Here is a 12,731-nt window from a genome sequence, read left to right on the forward strand (position 1 = left end):
GCTGCAGATTCTCTTTGAGATCTGAATCCTATTAAGTTATTACTTGCCGTGACCTGAGCAGATCCAGGATTGGCTTTTCAAACCGGCCCCGTAACCCTGCACGCACAGACACACACGCTCCCGGGCACTCTGAGGCCACCGGCTTGGAGGGGAACTTGTACTTGAGCAACATGAGGGACTGCAGGCACTCAGACGGCGTTACGAAGACATAATGCTAATTCCCCTACGCATTTCTTCACTCAAAGTCCAAAAATTCAGCGGTTTTATTCCTTTCCAGTCACAGGTGGAAAACATGCGTGTGCACACAAAGGCCGTTTCCTCCTCTCGGACACCAACAGCCAAAAGATAACCACAAAAGAATTCAAGCGTTTTGCTTTCCCCGTGGGATAAGGAAGTTTACAGCTTTCTCCAAGTATTAAAGCTGTTCTCCCAGTGTCTCTGCTTAAAGCCCTGGGGCTAATCCTGCCCACAGTTCAGTCCCGGCTGCCTTTGCACAACTGCTTCCTAAGGCAGCAGGAAACCACCCAGCAAACGCAGGCAGGGAGAGGGAAAGTGCCAGGAGCTTTCCTGGCAGAAAAGTACAGCGGGGGCTTCTCCAAGGAGCAGCCAAGGAGCCATGGCCAAGGGAACCCGAGAGCGGAGCATCCACACTTTCAAAGCGTGGTTCACATGAAACGGCATTTGCATTTTGCTCCCCAGACGAAGGAACGAGCACCGCTGACACCCTGCCCATGCCCGGGGCTGCTGGGAGCCTCTGCCTGCGCCTACGGGAGCAGACGGTTTTGGGGCAGCTTCCAGGGTGCTCCTGCTGGGGTTTAAAAGAGAGACTCACGGGGGGTGGGAAGGGTTTGCTCCAGCTCTGTGGTTTGGGCGCTGATGGAGTGAAGCAGGCGAAGGGCACCAGAGGCACCAGGACTGTCCGCGGGCAGCTCTCGGGGCACGCCGGCTGCTGCGCACCCGTGGACGGGCAGGGCTGGGGCCACCTGGTAGCACCCAGCCCGGCACAGCTCTCCCCACTCTCCTCCCCACGCCGGCGCCGTTGCTTTCCGCAGCGGAGCAGCCCCCCTTCCCTCGCCGGGGCAGCCGGAGGGCTCGGGGACTTTAACCCGGTCCCAGGAGCCAGGCAGCCTCCTGCCTCCTCTGGAATAATAACGAAGATGACGTTAATGACTTAAGGAGCCATTTCCTCTCCCTCAGCTCTGTGCTGACCGCCAGCCACGCTCTCCTCACCGCACACCACGGCCTCGCTGATACCCTGCCCACGTTACACGCAGCAGGGACCACACATGAGCCAGAGTGAAGCAGAGAAGCCTTTGGAGCCGGCGGCACCCATCAGCAATGGTCCACAGCGCTTATAAATAGGCAAGGGAGAGGCAGAGGGAGAAGGAGATAATTCCCAGTGCGACGGCGATAAAGGAGGAACGCTGGCAGCCACTCGCTGAACGACATGGCCAAGTCGCAGGGGTGAAGAGGATGCTAAAATTAGCAGCAGGCTTGGCCAGAAAAGGAGAGAGGGGCACCCGCACCTGCACCGCACCCCCGGGTGCAAGCGAGGAGCCCACACGGAGGCGCCTCATCGTCCTCCCTGTGCCACCCACCATTAGACCCATCCGCACTCCTAGCATCCTGTTTTTCCTAAAAGCTTGAACCTCTCATCTACATTTTGGGGAAAAAACTCTCCAATGGAAGGAGCCAAAGCTCCCGGCTGCGCTGCGGGCAGGGGCGCACAGGGAAAGCGGGGAGGGTGCTCACCCCTCCGTGTGCCTGCTCAGCTCCCAAGGCTTGTTCTGCCCCAGTGGACGAGCAAACCCAAAATCCTACAAAGGCTCGACAGAAACTTCTGCTTCCTCTTGTGCGTGAGTAAAAGCACCCAGACCCCACGCATGAGTCACAGCCAGGCTGCGCCAAGGGCTGTGGAAGTTTTGCTTCCAAGTTCTCCGGCTGGCTTCACCAGTCGACCACAACACCAGGGAAAACCACCGCAAAGCCAGAAAAATCCTTCTGCCTGAGCAATGCGACCAGCTCGGGGTCCGGGCACCAGCGGGTGGTGGTCCTGCACGGGGAGAGCCGGGAGAGCCGGGCAAGCCGGGATGGCCTCAGGGACGCGCGGGTGCCGGCACAAGCAGCGAGGCTGCAACGTGGCTGCGGGGAGAGTGCAGCGGCAGCCAGCCCAGGGGTGCTCAGACGTGGGCGCACAGCCTGCGGCCCTGCTGCCGATGAATCTTTCCTGTGCCCATCGCGCCTCGCGGCTGCAGCACAGAGCAGTGAAGATCTCCGGGGACAGTGAGGAAAGGGCGATGTCTGGCAGAGGCATCCCAGGAGGTGAAAACAGCCCTGCGCGAGCTGCTGAAACACCAGGAGGGCGGGAGGGCAAGCGGTGGCCCCTGCCACCCCGGGGCTGCAGCCACCTCGGGACGGTCTGGGGTGAAGCCGCTGTGGAGCCACGTGCCTGCCTGCGCCCAGGATCCGAGACAAAACCAGGCGGAGAAGGCAGCGGCCACGCAGCAGCAAAGCAGATCTCCATCCCACCTGCAAGGTAGTGCCGGCGTACCTGCTAACACAGCCGGGGCTGCTCTGCCCGGCACGCCACAGCGCGCAGTGAGTGCACCTGAATTACTGTCTCCGGTCAATACACATCGTGCTAAGGTAACAACCAAACGTGCCTTCCGAAGCCCCGCCGTGCCCACCTGTCCTCCCCTCCACTCCAACACAGGCCCGTCCTGCCCCACAGTCCCCACGACCGTGACTCATTCCTCTCCCCTCTGCAGGCTGACCGTCCCGCAGGAGCGTTGCTATCGCAGTCCTCCTCCTCATCGTCATCCCATGGACACCCTTTCCCACCCCCAGGCTGGCGGGGACGGGACGATCCCTTCAGGAAAGTCCACTTGACAGAAAACAGGCACCCGCACCGCATGCCAGAGGTGCAGCTGCGTAGCTCCAGCAACCAATAATCAAAATAAAATGCCCTTTTAAGAGTGATGTATTGGCTCGTTACTGCGATACAGGGTTACCCGCTCAACCGTTTAGGGGAGCAGCCCAGCAGCATTCCCCTTCCTGAGCACGTCCCTTCCTGGAAGGGAGTTTATGACCTGAACCAAGTGCAATGGGGGAGAAAACTGCAGAGGACGGGGACAAGTGATGTGGAAGATGTGACCTCGCGAAGGGCAGAGGTACCGGCAGGGGCCCGTCCCGGCAAGGAGGGAGTTGGAGCTGAACTCCGAGCTCTGATCTCGTCTCTGCTGGCAGCAGGTCGGAGAGCAGTGATCACAGACGGAAGGAGGCGGCCGGCTCCCGCTGACCCTCACTGCTCATCCCCAAAGCACCCGGCATCGCTCGTCTGTCAGCACGGCAAAGCTGAGCGGCACGAAGGGCGCAGGCAGGGATCTGCCTCTGGGCTGCTTGCTGCCTGCTGCGGCTTGAGCAGTTCCTGCACAACTCCTGAGCCATAGCTTTGCTTTTTTTGTGAACAGTCCCCCAGGAAATGCTCAGGAGCCAATTCTGGCCGTGCCTCTGAAGCACCGCCACTCTGCCCGCGCGGCAGGGGACGGAGACTCTCACGGAGCCCTGCCCTGCCGGCACCCAGGGTCCTGCCCGGGTGCGCACCACAGAGGCAGCTGCTTGCAGAGTCAGAGCAGGGGCGCGTGCGTGCCACCGAACACCGCAGCACCCGTCCCTCGCACAGCAGAGACACGCTCAGCACCCTCACCGTGCACTGCATCGTCCCCATCCACTGCATCCCCACCATCCACTGCAGGAACAGCGCAGAGGGGGGATGGCTCCCAACAGGGCAGAGGGCAGCTGCCTGTGCCTGGAAGCAGCCCCGGTTAACCGCTTTGCCCGTCCCTCCTCGCTTGAGCCCAGCTCAGGGGTCAGCCCGCTCCTCCCCTGGTACCCCACACCTCTCCTCCTCCCTCCACCAGCCAGGGAGACGGGTAATTGCTGGCTGAGGTCCCATCCCAGCCTCACGCCTCCAGGCACCGGGGCTCCCTCCAAACCCGGCCGAAGCCGACGTTACCCCAGCCCGCAGCAGCCCTGCCGCAAGGGAGCACCTCGCGCTCCCACTGTCTGTCTGCCCGGATCACCCCGGCGTCTCTCCTCCTCCTCCTCAGCGACGGAGAGTTAAATCTTCTTGCTGGGGAGTGGTTGCTGTAACTGCAATGAGACTGAAGTGGTTGGTTTTTTACAGAAAAAGCCCCTTCAAAAGGAATTTGGAACTATTGAAAAAGGCCGTTTATAGAAGGAAGACGACGTGATTTCACAACCCTCCTCCATGCATACAGCACCCCGGGCACAACAGGGACGACCCCGTCCCAGCCAGGTCCGCAGCCAGCGCAGAGGGGCAGCCCCCGCATGCAGGTCTGCCCCGGGGGCACGCTGCTGTGAGACGGCGCAGCCCTGTTCCCCGGGGCGCAGGCGTCAGATCTAATGCATCCCCGGTTCGGGTGACCCAGCACGTAGAGCTTCGGCCACTTCGGGGAAGTCACTGGCACCGCAACCCTGCCACGAGCCACTCTCTCCCAGCCACCGGCTCCCAGCTCTTTCCACAACTTTCTTCCTCAGCTGGACATCTCACCTCTGTGCAACACCCTATCACCCTCTCTCTTTGTGTTCAGTGCTTAAAACATCTTCAGGCTTTCCCAAAGGGACCACAGAGGTAAGGTGCGCTGAAACCTGAAAGCCTGGGCGGATGTACAGCAGGGAGCTTTTCCCTTAAATCAAAATTTATGATTGAGAAGAGATTGCAACTCCTCCACCTGCGTGCTTTTCCTGGCTGGGATGGATGGCTAGGAAACGTGGCCACAGGACACAGTGGGGAACCATAACACATCAAAATGAGACACCAAGAAGACAGACATCCCCTCCTGCCCGCCCCAAGCTCCCCGGTCCCACTGCCCACTTGGGAGCGCGGTGCCCCGGCCCGGCAGCACGTGTTTGCAAGATCAGGTCGGCCAGGGAAAAAGTGACACTACTGGCTCAGAAAGTGGGGCTCTCCCCAAAGCTGCCTTTGCAGCTGGCTTGCTATTTAAGCTGGAAAAAGCAAGACCAGCTCTGGCTCAGCTGCACTATCGGGGCACCAGGGACAGAGGCAGGAGCAGCAGGACGCTGCAGGCGGGTCAAGTGAAAGACAAGCCCTCTGACAAGTCCGGGAGTGAAGGGTTAATGCTGCTGCAAAGGGAGAAAGCAAAGGATGCTGATGAGGCCAGTTGCACGCTGCAAGGCAAGTTCCAGCCCTCATGGTGTCTGACAGAGGTTGTGCTCACACAGAGCGGTATTTCTACACTTCCTGCAAAGAAAATTGCTCAATAGCCTATATTTAATGCTCAATTGGACAACAGGAACCGAGACTCCTGCCCCTTCCTTCCCCCGTGGAAGGGCAGGCTCAGGCTGCGCATCCCCCGCAAGCCCCCAGAGAGGGATGGGAGGGTCCCAGGCAGCAAAGAGGGACAGAAGGGTCCCTGGCAGCCAGCGCAGGAGCCTGTCCCCTCCTCGTTGGCACCTCTGGCACCTCTGCCTGGCTGCCAGCGGTGGCACTGCCTGTCCCCTCCCAGCAGCACCGGCAGCCCCACTGCCCCAAGCGGGTTCCCAGCCCCCTCCCTGGGGAGGTGACCACACTCCCACTGACAACCACAAGGACAGAAGCCACCAGCTCCCCCCTCATGGATTTGACAAGTTCCTTAAAGCTTCTCCAAAAAACCTGCATCTGGCTATTTTTGGCCTGTTTTCACGGCTATTTTTTAAGAAAATGCCTCCAGCCCTCCTTACTGCGTATGTGCCTGTGGGTAAGCAAACAGACTGACGGTCTCGCGGCTGCACCGTGGGGCGTGCCGACACAAGGCCTGGCTTTGCTCCCGGCGCTCTCACCGGGTGCTGACATACGGGCAAGCCTCTTTGGCCCTCCACATGGCAGCTCCGCGTTTGGCACAACAGGAGAAAATGACGGGTCCTGCCTCCCGGGGACAACGGGGGTGAAGCCTCGAGGTCTGCAAAATGCTTTGGGATCTGCACACAGCAGACACCGCACAAGCGCAAGGTCCGACCGTCATCAGACGTCACCTGCCCGGGCTATGGAGATAACACACGTGCACAGAGCCCCGGGCAGTGCCGGTCCGTGACAGTCCCCCGACAGAAACACTTCAGCATAAACAGTGCAAATCCCGAAGAAACAGTTCAAGCAAAGAGAGCGGCGCAGTCTCGCTGTTTGCCGGGGATCTCACCGCGCAGGTGCTGCCACCCCACAGCTCCTGGGTCCGCAGCCCGGCGGGTCACCCCCCGTGCAGCTGCAGCCGCTGCTTCGGGCAGCGCTGCCTGCCCCAGCACCCGCAGGCAGCCAGCCAGGAAGGGGACCAGCGCCATGCACGGGTGCCGTGGGCTGACCCTGAGGCAAACCCACCGCGCCGTGCAAGCTGCTGCGTGCAAGCCATGAGCCTGGCGTGCAGCCGCGCTGCTGCCAGCCCCGGGGAGGGGATGGGGGGGAACTGCGGTGGGATGCGGAGCAGCAAGGGGCAGCTCCTCGCCCCGTGCTCCCCATGGGGCCACAGCGGGGTCTCTGCGGGGTCTCACAGTGTGCAGCTGCAGCAGGGGCTGGTTCACCTCCACCACAGCCTCGATGGCCTGCCAGGAGCCTCCTCCGCCGATGCCAGGGCAGGATCCACCGGGGGATCTGTCCTGCGAAACAGCCCAGGTTTTATATATATAAAAAAGCAAACTCTTTACCAATGCTTCTCAAAAAGGGGTACAAAAATACAGTATAAAAACACAGCCTCCAGTATAAGACTCGCAATTACAGCAGCAGTTTCTAGAACATAAAATCCAAGACAAGCTACTGCGTGAAGTGGTAAGAAAGTGAGGTACAGTCCAGCCGAGCATGCAGGAGCCCAGAGAAGGTGGATCTGGGGGGGTCACCAGCAGAGACCCCCCGTCAGGCTGCAGAGAAAGCAGGGCACAGCACGGCCGCCCCGGCGGCACCTCTGCAGCCCCACACCTCCCCGGCCACAGCAGTCGGCACCGAGCAACCCCACGGCAGACAGGGGCCAGCCAGGACGGGTAATCCAGTGAACAGCCGTTCTAATCAGCAGCCAAAACAGACGGATTATGGCCCGCCAAGGGTGCTTAGAAAGCGGCAATATGGTGTCTGACCTGGCAGCGAGCACCCGCCACCGACGACCACCCGGCGAGCCGGGGCTTTGGGCACAACGCCAGAGCAAAGCCGCCGCGGGCTCATGCAATGCCCTGCGGTGCTCAAGGCTGTCGATGGATGGTGTTTGGGAAAGGCTGGAGCTGGGAACGGACGACTGGATCTGGCCTACAGAGGCACGCGAGCGTTCTGCCGCGCTGCTGAGGTTGGGATGCTCTGACCGAACCGCAGCCCCGCGGTTTGCAGGGGAATCCAGCAACAAGCACCTTGTGCCTGAAAACCAGCGTTCGCAGCCACCAGCATCAAAATTTACCTCCCAAAGGAGCCCAGCCCATGCACTGCTGCGGTCGACATGGAGCATCGGGGCAGCGTCATTAAAAGCTTAATTTGTTCCGAGAGGTTTAAATCCTCTCTCTTTGTGCTTCCCAGAGCAGGTCAGCAAAAGCCCCGCTCCTGCGAGACACTGTGGTCCTCTGGACCCGGCACAATCCCCAAACCACTTTCATACATAATTAGCAATGATTTGTTTGTTAAATAACTTCTCCAATGGGCAGCTGGAGTTACTCAGTGATTTAGGACGGGACTGCAGCTGCTGGCAGGTTCCCCCTCTGATTCATCATTCGAGTAAATATATAAAACCAGATGAGCAGAGACTACTCCACCTCCAGCAGCAGCTTCTGCCGTCGCGTTCGTGCATAAAACCCTGTGGAAAGGCTGCCCTGGCTCGGCATGTGCCAGAGATTGAGGTTTGAGGGTGCCACACCAAGCGGGAGGTGACCCCAAGGAGGGGTGCAATGGGCACAGTCCCTGCGCTCACCCCACGCGGGATCCCCCGAGGCAGGGAGAGCATCGCTGCCGGGGCGTGCTGTGGCCCCGCAGCACCCCCAGACCCCATTTCGGTGCCTTTACGGCACACGCAGCCTCCAGCCGAAACGCAGCACCGAGCCTCGTCTCACCAGCGCACGCGGGGAGGCCAAACCCCGCCTCCCCAAATCCCAAAACTTCATTTCACCATGGAAAGTTTACAAATACATATACCCCACGAACCACGCTTCAAGAAAAAAAAACCCAAAACCGCTCGGGCGTGCTAAAGCGCAGGAAAAATTAAGCCATCTGTCTGAGATGGCCCCAAGATTGAAGATCCAGGAGGTGCCACAGCTTCTGCTCAGCCTTTTACTGCAACCACGGGAGCACACTGCACTGCTGCCCAGCCAAGGCATCACCGTATGCCTCGCTTCACACACTCAACGTGGCTTCATACGGCAAAATGTTTGCCAGAGGGACAGAGAACCCATTGTCGGATGAATGGGACTATTGACTGGGCTCAAATAGCAGATCAGATTTGAGTAACATGCTGAAGACATGAATTATTTCCATGGTATTTCAAGAGATAAAAGTTCTGTGCTTCATGAAAAACAAAGTTAGCCCTTGGAAGGACTGCCTGATTGCACAGCTAAAATTATCCCGCTGCTGCCCACCAGCCCAGCACGCTGGCCACGTCATCTTGCCACCCCCAAATCAATAACATTTGGAGTTATCCTGGGAGCCAGGCCAGGATAGGACGTTTTTGCAAAGCTTCCTGAGATTCCCAATGAAAGGCACGGAAGCTCCAAGGGAAACGAAGCCGGAAGGACCGCCAGGTCTCCTGGAGAGACAGTTGGATTTCCAGGAAGACGGAGGAGGTTTCACACCCCAGGGACACAAGGTGACCCTCGCCCACGGCAGCCGAGGTTGCAGGCGTCTGCCCTCAGCGGCCCCGTTTGAAGGTGAAGGGGAGCAGCCCGGCTGCGGGGAAAAGGAGGGTTTGCTGGCAGCGGTGGACTTTGCCCGTGTATCACCGGGCAGGTTGTGCCAAGGAAGAAAGGGGCAGCTTTAAAAAAAAGAGAAAGCAAGAAGGAAGCCCCTACCCGGCTTGCGGGCTGGGGCCATTGCTCTCTTTGGAGGGGCAGGGGAAGGCAGCCCCTTTTCCTGCAGCGAGCCCTCGCAGAGAGGGCAGGAGCCTGACCTCGGCCCCCATTTGCCAGCTCCAGCCCTGGGCACCAGCTCACCAGACCCCCAGCAGCAAGATGCCACTTCACCGAAAACTTTAAAATCAGTAAAAACAGCTTCAGGGAGATAAGAGTTGCGTGGGACTCTCCAAAACATCTGGTCACGGATGCATGAGGCATCACAGGCTCCTGCCTGCTCCTCCCGTCACCTGTGCTAGAAACGGTCCAAAGGTGCAACGCCTGTTTTGGTAACCCACTCAAAAAAAGCCCGTGGCGGCGGCTGGAAGTCAGGCTGCTGGCAACCCCACAGCCCGCCGGCACGGCTCAGCCCGGCGTGACATCCTGAGCAGGGGCTCAGGGCTCCCACAGCGCAGGAGGCGAGAAGCTGCTTCCTTTGACTCACGCTGCTCCGGCCACTCTTCTATTTCCAGCGGCCGCCTCCCCGTTCGAGGAAGCCGATGGTTAATCAGAGCCCTCGCCCTTCTGCCCCCACTTCTCTGACCTGGATCCAGCCCTGCCCTTTCTCAGTTTCTGGACATTTTAGCCCGATGCGGAGCCTGCTTTGCCACAGACACTTTGAGCAGGGGTCTCACCGCCACCCTCCATCCTTCCTGTTCAGCTTTTCTTAGCACTTGCCCATCACTTCCTCTTGCAACAAAACCCGAACAGCAACTTTCATGACTCAGATCTCACGGTGGCTGAGACGCTTCAGAAACCCCGTGAACTCGACAGCTCTGCCCATTCTCCCCCTCCCCGCACCGCTGGCAAAAGAGTAACTGGCCAAGGCAGCAGGGACGGGTTAACGAAGCGGTTAATGAAGTGATCCTCACCGCTGCTGAGGGCTGCACCCAAAGGGACCCTCGCTTCAGTGCCGGGCACTTGAACCGCGAAACAGCGATGGGCTCAACAACCTCTCCATCCCTCCAGGAAAGGAAAATGCAGGGAGGCTCCCGTCTGTCCTGCCCTGCGTGGAAACTCTGGATTATTTTCTCTACTTGCCCAAGCAGGATTTTTCAGAAGTAACCGCTCCAAAGCAGAGCCCTCAGTTTAGTGCCCAGCACGGTTTGGCCCTGCCCCAGTTCTGCGTTAACCGGGTTATTTGTAGAGAGGAAGGAGGCACGTAATGAGCTGCAGCAGCTCTCGGTTCAGAGACACGGGTGGAGAGCGGACAGATGATGCCGAGTGGGAGCAAAGGAGAGTGATAGAAAATAAAATTACTTGAGAAACCCAGGAGCAGGCTGCAAGCGCAACCTGCACAAGCCAGGTTGGTAGAGCACTGCGAGCCGTCTCTACCTGCGGTCAGGACAAGGAAGGAGAACATAAAACCCATGAACGATGAACGATGCCAGTGATCCCCAGTAAGGCTTCCCGTTTCTGGAGACGCTGAGAAGACAGATGTCTGCAGCTGCAGGAAGGCACATCCTAAAGCGGGTCCTTGCTCCCGGCAAGGAGCACCAGGGCTCAGAGTTTAGGCGAGCGGCAGCGAGCAGAGCCCTCTCAGCAGTGGCTGGGAACCACCAAGAAACCCCCAGGATGGTCTTTGAGGATTAGGGGCACGAAGCCGGGTACCAACACAGCGTCAGGCGGCTTCCATGCTGACCGTCACCGTGTTGGGAACCAGCATGCCGGATCGCCACAGCCGCCCTCCCTCCCACCCACCAGCACCACGCGGAGCCCCCCACGCCCACCGCCTGGGGGGCTTCCCGGTGCATTGCATGAACGTGGCAACATGCCGGTCCTCCCACAGCCCCCCAGAGCATCGCTGCCCACGGCCCGTTCACGCCCGGGGAAGGGGCAGCGGCTTGCACCAGGGCACAAGCATGGTCCATGTGCGTGAGGAAGGTCAGCATCCTCGGGGTGCCACCCCCACGCTCCTGTGCTGGTCCTGAACACCGAAAGCGTTTCGTGCACTTAGCAGCAAAACAAAACAGAACGAGATTTCTCCGCTTCCCCACCCAACTACCATGTCTGGCACTTTTCCCCGTGTTTGTTTTTGTTCACATCCTGGTGTTGTTTTATGGCAGAACTCGCCAGCCCGACCCAACCTGCAGCCGCGGCAGCAAGCGGCGGCTGAGCCGGCAGCAAGTTTGCCGGCGGGCGGGCTGGGGAGGCGGCCAGGCGTCAGAGCCAAGGGAGGGAGCTCAGGTGGGAGCAGACAAGGTCTCCAAATAAAATCAAATGTAAATATTCAACACTCGAACACAGAGGGAGGGATGCATTGAAACAGAAAACGCGGGCAACGGCCTAAGTGCCTGGAAAACTTCAGGAACGCGGTAATGAAATGGAAAACTACTGCCCCGGCTGGCATTTCCAAAGGCAGCTGAATGCACAAGCAAAAAACATTGTGAAGAAGCAGTAGTGAAAATCCCCGTATCACAACCAGGGCCAGGGCCAGGGCGAGGCATTTGGGAACAGTGCTGCCGCAAGGAGAGCGACGGCACACCTGCGGAGAGCGGCTGTCCTGCTGCTCCGTGCTTCCTCAGCTGTAAGCCTGAAACCATGGAAGGTATTTCCAATTTCTTCCAGGCGACAAGGATTTTGAAAATTGCATTTTCCCCCCCATCTGCAAGCCGCCCCGCTGCCACTGCTCCGCTCTCCTGCCAGCACCAGGCGGGTCGTGCAAACACATCCAGCCTTACACCTACGAGTAAATTGCCTCTGACGGCACGATGGAAATGCCACGCTTTACTCACAGCTCCCCATTTTCCCCCCAGCTCCCTCGCTGGGGGAGAGTGGGTGAGCCCGTGACAGTGTAACGTGCTCCCCTGCTAATTATAATTTTTCCCCTGAGCCTTTTCCGTTTCTCTCCTCTCCAAACCCTGAAACGACCCACAGAAAGGCGGCAGATTACTTTACCCTTGTTGCCACAATAATTCATCGACTGGAGCCTGGAATCACATTTCATTAGAATAAAATGCCCTGCCCGAGACAGCTAATCGATTTAGAGGATGCTAATCCAGAAGAAATTTGCTCCTGACCCAGGCAGTGCCCATTAGCGGAGCAGAAGGCCGGGCAGGGGTCTCGCCGGGCGGGGGGATGCGTTGGCAGAGCCCCCGGCCAGACACCACACGCCGGGTGGGAGCAGATTGCCTCAGGCACCAGCCACGCATTTGGATTAGCTTGTTATTAAACCTAATTAGTTAATAGCTGGCCCCGCAGGGAGCTGGCTTGATTTCTCAAGGGGCAGATGCCGAAGCATCGGGGTCCCGTGGGGGACGATGGGTCTATGGACCCCCGCGCCCCGGGCAGGGAGCGGACCTGCGCCCCATCCCTGCGGGCAGCACAGGCAGGACAGGAGTCCTCTCCGGCACATCCCAGCCGGCACGTGGCACATGCTGCCCACGGCGAGGGGCGATGACTCGTCTGTCCCCCTCCTCGGCTTGGCAGCCACCCCTGTGCGAGGGGCCACGTCCTGAGGGGCTGCATCCCAGCAGTGGCTCTCGCCAGCGCTGGTGTGCCCGCAGCCAGGGCAGGAAAGCATGGTCAGCTCCCAGACCCTCGAAAAGCATTTTTGCAGCAGCCTGCTTCCTTCTCCTCCCAAGGAAGCTGCGGAAATCCTTTTGTCTCCAGTGCTCCTCCACCTCAGCTGTAAGAACAGGAAAAATCCC

General features: G+C 59.3%; 1 protein-coding gene across 2 annotated transcripts in view; it reads right to left on the reverse strand.

Moving 5' to 3' along the window:
• Positions 1–12,731, reverse strand: part of ARHGAP26 (Rho GTPase activating protein 26) — a 156,955-nt gene that overhangs the window by 133,442 nt on the left and 10,782 nt on the right. The gene's annotated exons all lie outside the window — the stretch shown is intronic.

The sequence above is a fragment of the Ciconia boyciana genome, chromosome 9 (assembly GCF_034638445.1).
Source record: "Ciconia boyciana chromosome 9, ASM3463844v1, whole genome shotgun sequence".
Classification (NCBI taxonomy): domain Eukaryota; kingdom Metazoa; phylum Chordata; class Aves; order Ciconiiformes; family Ciconiidae; genus Ciconia; species Ciconia boyciana.